This window comes from Narcine bancroftii, chromosome 9 (assembly GCF_036971445.1).
Source record: "Narcine bancroftii isolate sNarBan1 chromosome 9, sNarBan1.hap1, whole genome shotgun sequence".
Lineage (NCBI taxonomy): Eukaryota > Metazoa > Chordata > Chondrichthyes > Torpediniformes > Narcinidae > Narcine > Narcine bancroftii.
In genome coordinates, this window is record NC_091477.1 from 45,321,693 (window position 1) to 45,328,850 (window position 7,158).

Consider the following 7,158-nt stretch of genomic DNA (forward strand, 5'->3'; position numbering starts at 1 on the left):
AGAGAGGGGGAAGAGGACCGGTGTGTCTTTCATCAGTGGTGTGCAAAGTAATGGAGAGAAAAGGATCTCTAATCATTTGGAGAAGTACAGTCTACTCAAGGATAGCATGGATTTGTGAAGGAAAGGTCATGCCTCACGAGCATAATTTGAGTTTTTTGAGGAGGTAAGGAAAGAAGTTGATGAACGGTGATAGATGTGGTGTATATGGATATTAGTAAGGCATTTGTCAAGGTTGCCCATGAGAGATTCAGAAAGTCATGGAGCCTTTGCTGTGCCAACTAAAAATTGGCTTGCATGTAGAAAGCAGAAAGGAGTCGTTGAAGGAATGTATTCTGCCTGGAAGTAGGTCAGTGACTAGTGGAGTTCCACAGGTATCTGTTGTGGACTCCTGCTCTTTGTGATTTGTATAAATGACATAAATGAAGAAGCAGAAGGATGGGTCAGTACGTTTGCCAGTGATATGAGGTTGGAGGAGTTGTGGTAGGTTACAAAGGGATAGCGACAGGATGCAGAGTGGGAAGGAAAAGTGGCAGGTGGAGTTCAATCTGGATAAGTGCAAGGAGATGCATTTTGGAAGGTCAAACCAGAAGGCTGAGTACAAGGTTAATGGTCGGATACTTAACAGTGTGGAGAAACAGAGGGGCCTTGGGGTCCAAATTCGTCCATCTTTCAAGGTTGCTGCACAGCTTGATAGGATAGTTAAGAAGGCCTATGGGATTTTGGGCTTCATTAATAGGTGGATTGAGTTCAAGAGTCAAGAAGTCATGTTGTAATTTTTAAAAATATCTGGTGAGACCACACTTCAAGTATTGTGTTCAGTTCTGGTCACCAGGATGTTGCTGGATTTGAAAATAAGTCTTATGAAGCAAGGTTAGCAGAGGTGGGGCTTTTCTCTTTGGAGTGCAGTGGATGAGAGGAGATTTAATAGAGGTCCACAAGATTCTGAGAGGCATAGGTAAGGTGGACAGCCAGCACCTGTTTCCCAGGTCAGGAATCACAAACAGGACATCTTCACAAAATGAAGGGAGGAAGGTTTAGGGGAGACACCAGGAGTATGTCTTTTACACAAAGAATTGTGGGTGCCTGGAATGCCTCGTTGGAGATGGTGGTGGAAGAGGCTGAAACATGAGGGGCATTTAAAAGACTCAGACAGGGACATAGATGAAAGCAAATTAGTTTTTTTTTGTTCGGAATGTGTAGGTCGGCACAATATTGAGGGCTGAAGGGCCTGTACTGTGCTGTTATATTCAATGTTCTATGAAAGTAAAGGAGAAAGGAAGGGACAGGAGATGAAAGAGGGAGAGGAAGGAGAAAAGAAAGGACAGGAGAGAGCAGAGAGAGATGGAAGAGGAAAGGGTGAGAGTAATGGAGAAAGGGGAGGAGAGAGGAAGGAGACAAATGGGAAAGGAGAGATGGAAAGAGAGGAGAGGAGAATGATAGGAGAGAAGGAGGGGGGTTAAGGGAATACATGAAGTTCAGCTCGGAGAGAGTGTGGATGAAGGCAATGGGTAGAGAGACTAAAATGACCCATCATTCAAAGCCTCTCACCCCTTGGAACACCACAGCACAGAACCAGACCCTTCAGCCTGTCCTGAACGATTATTCTGCCCAGTCCCATTCACTTGCACCCGGACCATAGCTCTCCATATCTCTCCCATACATGTACCTGACCAATCTTCTCTTAAATGTTGATTCACCACCTACGCTGGTGGCTCGTTCATCACTCTCTGCGTGAAAATTTTCCTCCTAATGTTCTCTTTAAATATCTCACCCTTTACACATGACCTCTATTTCTGGTTTTGCCTAATCTCAATGGAAAAAGCCTGTTTGCTTTTACCCTGTCTATACCCCTCATATGTCTGCACATCTCTATCAAATCTCCCCTCATTTTCCAAAGCTCCAGCGAATAAAGTTCTCACTTATTCAACTTTTCACGAGAACTCAACTTCTCAAGTCCATGCAACATCCTTGTAAATTTTCGCTGATCCACCTCCCCGATTCATTCCCTCGTTTGCTTCCCCTCGACTCTCATTCAGCGTCACTAACCTCTTACTTAATTTCCTTTCGTGCTCCACCCATTAACCGTCTTTCCGTTCCCTGTCTCGCGTTCATCCACACCTCCCTCCCACTCTCCATTTTACTGCTTTGCCCTCTAATTCACCCGTCGTACACTCACTCTTGTTGCACCCTCATTCAGTCCCTCAATTCCTCACTCACCCCATCAACTTATTGCTGACATCCCTTCTCCCAACCCCTCTTTCACCCATTTTCCCCAAATTCATCCCTTCAATTAACCCTCAATTAATCCTCAATCTCGCTCATTTTCCGTTCTCCCATATTGACCGCTCGTTTGTCCTCGGCCTCTCCCTCGCCCCCTCACCCCTCACTTTCTCCTGTGCCGGTGAATTCCTTGTCCACGGCTCGGTCATTCACTCTGTTCCATAGTAACGGGAAGAGCCACTTTCCCCCTCGCTCTCTCACCCCCCCCCCTTATTCACCAATTCTTCATTCAGACATTCATCATATATCACTCACACTCATTCCTCTCTCACTCACTCAGTAGCTCTCGGTTGAGGAGCTGCCAATCCTGTGTACCCTCGGATTGGTTTATTCCTTCTCTTTTTATTTCTTTCGCTCTCTCTATTTATCTATCTACCTATCCCTTTCTTGCCCTGTCCTGTTGGCATGGTCCCCGCTTTCCTCTTTTCCCCTCCTAAGAGACCCAGAAGGCAGCCTTGTCTTTCAGAGATGTGTTCCAACTCCAGCGACAATGACGAGAACCTGCCCCCGAGCCGAGCCGGGGCTCGCCCTGGCCCTTCTCCCGCGCTCGCCCTCCCTCATACACGACAAGCTGCCAGTCCGCCACGCCGATCTTTCTGATCCCACAGTCGGCATCTTCCCGGTTCCCGACACCTGCCACGTCTACCACTCTTGATCGAGAAGACCGAGTTTGTTCCGAAGTTTGTGCGGGGAAATGCACAACCTCTCAACCAATGTCCGAAAGGACCAATGGGTTCTGTGAGCGCGGGTCGCCCTCCGGTTCACACTCCCTCTCTCCCTTTCCCGCTGCCCAGGGAACCCGCCACGGCGCCCGGTGTCAAATTGTAATCAAAACATGGACAAAACGTTCAAACATGCACCAATATGAGGGAGATCATCTGAAATACAATGTAATTTGACAATGATCCAGCGAAGGAAGTAAAACGCCTCTGATTGTTCTCTCTCCCTGGCTGCACCCGGTCACGGTAACAATTAAATTGTTTAATATTCCACGCAACAATGGCGGAAGTTTCATTTTCATTTGCCGCCACCCAGGCAATCCAATTCACGAAACCCTATTTCGTTTTTGATTCTTTAAAACGTTTTTACTACTAAATATTAAAACATATCAAGGCGATGATTCTCTCGTGCCTAACCTCAGGAATCTTTCCGCCTTAAAGCGGTCGACAATTATTTTCCCGCTCCGCGCCTCAGTTCATTTATAAATGAAGCCAATTTCTGAGCAGTTCAGTTCTATAATTTTTTTTTAAAACAGTAGCGTCAAGCGTTCGGTAAATAACTTCGTTCTTATACAGCAGCTGCCACTGCTGACTGAATATATTTAATATATGTTAAATATTATGGTACGGCTGGGACAGCTAAGGGAGAATAATGTGCAGAAAACTCAGATTCATCCTTATAGATCAACAGGAAGAAAACAGTTTTAATACCACCTAGATATTCTGGGATTAGGAAGTTACAATTCTCAGGAATGTTCTGTCCAAATCATAACCGCATTAAATGAATAGAACGCAATGGATGAAACTAGTCAAATCTCTGAAGAAGCGCAGTTTACATAAGGAGAGATATAGTGTATCTATAATATTTAAAACCAATGATACAGACAACATTTTCTAGCTTGCACCATAAATATATGGAATATTCACACAGAATACGTGTATGCCCTGCAAATTTACACATGATTTAACTAGAGTTTATTTAAATGTGGAAAAATTAAGATACGCTATATATAACAATTTCAACACGTCTAAAGTGGATTAGGTGTTGGCTGTCTGTATTAACGATCATAAATAGAGTATGTAATTTTTTAAAATGAATGATTACAAATAATGTTTGCGTATTAATGTTCAAAACATATACAAAGAGAAAACTCAAGACACGAGTTAAATTAAAAATTTGCATAATATGTCGTTTCTGTAATTCCCAGATTTTTAAAATTTGTTCCTGATTGAAACCCATAACGTCCTCTCATGCTTGGTGCTAATTACTGTGTCTTTTCATTGAAATCCTGTCCTCTGTAACTGTGTTCTTCACGCGGCTGCTTGAATGTGAGAGAAAGTATGTTAGTCTGTTCACAGAAGAATCTTTCTCGCTTTATTGGGTATTTTGTGACGAAGAAACGGTCTTTCTTTTAAAAATATTTTTTATTGAGTTTAACATAATAATCCATATACAAGTTATATTGATAAAGCGAAGCAGGATGATAACATATACATAGCATATAATTAAGATAAATGTACAATACAACAAATTTTCGTCCCTAATTGTTAAAAGGGACAAATAAAACTAAAGCTAATGTTAAAGGGCGCCAAATATTTGGGTATACACACCGGCATGAGTAGAAATTCTTATATTCTGTTTAACACAAAATATGCTCATGTGTGTACAGAATACAAATAATTATTTCATGTATAAAATAATTTCTGGCAAGAATTTCAAATTTTTATATGCATTTGTAAAATGTTGAACACAATTTTTGTGTGTATTTAATGTACGGGTTTATATAAAGTGAAACATCTGTCGGGTGGAAGGATTTTTATCCCAAATTTCGTAGCGTCTTCGACCGTGATCTTGTCGATCACCACCAAGACGAGGTGCCGCTTTTTAATCAACGTTTAACCCGAATGTTGAGTGATCTGATTACGGTGCGGGCTATTTAGCCATTTTAATGAATCTTCCTTCACTGGCTGCCTTGAGGTATCCTTCACTGATCGGAAAGGGTAAGGGGTTTCCTCTCAATAAATGCTCAATCTGTGGCTACAGTTTCACATTTTAATGTGACTACTATATTTAGCGAACTGGAGGAACTTTCTGTATTCAAACAAAACTCCCTCCGTGAATGGTCCGTGGCCACTCAATGTGGGTATTATTTACAGCAAAAGTCCATCGGAAATGAGAAGAAAGAGGAAGGGAAGAGGGAGGGGGGAGAGAGAGAGAGATCCATTCTTTCTTCCGACAATAAGCGATCCCTGTCTCCCGGCGAGAAATCCATCAAATGTTCAACAGTGATTTCCATTTTTTTGACACACCGAGCGAAGATTCCTGGAATCGGGCACGGATGAAGGGCGGGCGGCTGCTTTTATTTTAGTCTGCATTCTGCTTTCGAACGAAATTAAACTGTTTTTCTCAGTGGCTGCGCTCAAGTCTTTTATTAAAACCCCGGGGGCTGTGTCTGCTTCTCTTGGATTGGGCTCAGGCCGCCGCGACTGAAGTAGCGCGCATTTATATGTGTTCGTTTTCGGGGTATTTCCTGAACATTTGTGAAAATGAATATAAAGCTGTGAGGGGGTTGCTTCCACGGCCGAAGCCTTTCGCCTTCTCGCTGGCAGCCGCTCGCATCTCTGCGGCAGAAAATATTCAGCCCCTCAAATATCACCTGTCTGAAAAATCTTTAGAGGAGTGAGATAGTTTAGATCAGAAACTGGGCGAATTGTTCATCTAAAGATCACCGCCTTATTTCACTCTGTGTGTATAGAAAAGCACGATTTCGTCCATAATCCTTCCGCATTCGTCTCAGTGAAGTTGCAATTCTACCCCAAAAAATGCAACATTGGAAAATAAGAAGAAAACGGTTGATTTAATTCTTATATAATTTTGTAGCCAAGAGTAGTGCAAATGTAATATTGTAAATGTAAGTGAACACTACAGTTAGTGTATGTTTAATATTATCAATAGAAGCCCATTTTAAATGAGAAATGGACAGAGATGGGATATAAAATGTCATGTGGCCGTTAATTTTGGTTTACATGTTAATTTTGAATAAGTTGGTGTGCATTTTGTATCTTGTGTGCAGATACTTAGTCTTGCATATAAACAAACAAACTGTGTGTTTGATTCTGCCACAGAAAATAAAATGATGGCGTTCCTCATTGGTAAACCAGGTTTCATCCTTCTTCAATGCTTCTCTGTCGGATCCGTCCTAATACCTGATCCAGAACATTTATAGCACAGTTGGTAGGAACTGAATGTTGGAATTTATCTCTTTCGTTTGTGGATTTTTCATTGACGTTAATCGCCCAAATTCTATTTAAATTAATGTGATCGGGAGTGCAAATCGCTTTAAATAAAGAGCCTCACAGCAAGTTATATGAAATGTACGTTGTGCTGAAAAGAGTTCGAAAAGATTCGAGGCAAATATAGATCCATTTCTGAAAAAAATAAACACTAAACGCCCTAATTAATTTAGTAAGATGTGTAATGGAAAAAAATCGCAATTTAAAATTCCTTGCAAGGAAATTATTTTTTTTGTCAAGACGAGACTTTCCAATTGTGGGCTGGGCGCTGCCTCTCTGGCAGAGGAGCCCACAATCTGTTTCGATCTTTGTTAAGTGCCCAACATTTCATCCAGCTGATTAAAAAAAAACTATTGGAAAGGACTCGCCCTTACATTTCAGGACCACTTATCCAGTTCCACTGCATCTTCTAACAGCAATCAGCAAATTAGAAAGATCGCTTCTGAAGCCGGCTGTTTTGGGCTGTTTTATTGCAGTGATTTAAATTATTCAGCATGTTTGTGTAATTGAATATGAAGGCTTTGCAAAAACTAATAACCCCCGCCTTGTAACTGTTTTTATAAAATCACGGAATGGTTCCTAACAAACGCTGATAAAATGCTGATTTTATTAATGTAAAATTGTATTCCCTCTTTTCATTTCTGTTATGGAGAGATAAGTGACTACATGGCGAGACCGTGGCAGGTTAACCTCGTTTGATTCCTTACACTTAATATATTTTATTGGACTGGGCGTGGCTAGGGAGCGTAGCCAAATACCAAATTATGATTTTTAAACTTGTAGAATATGTAGAGAATCGTAGTAAATTAGTTTTCGAGGTGGGTCGAACTTGATCTTAATCGGAGCTTTTCAACTCCTTCATAAT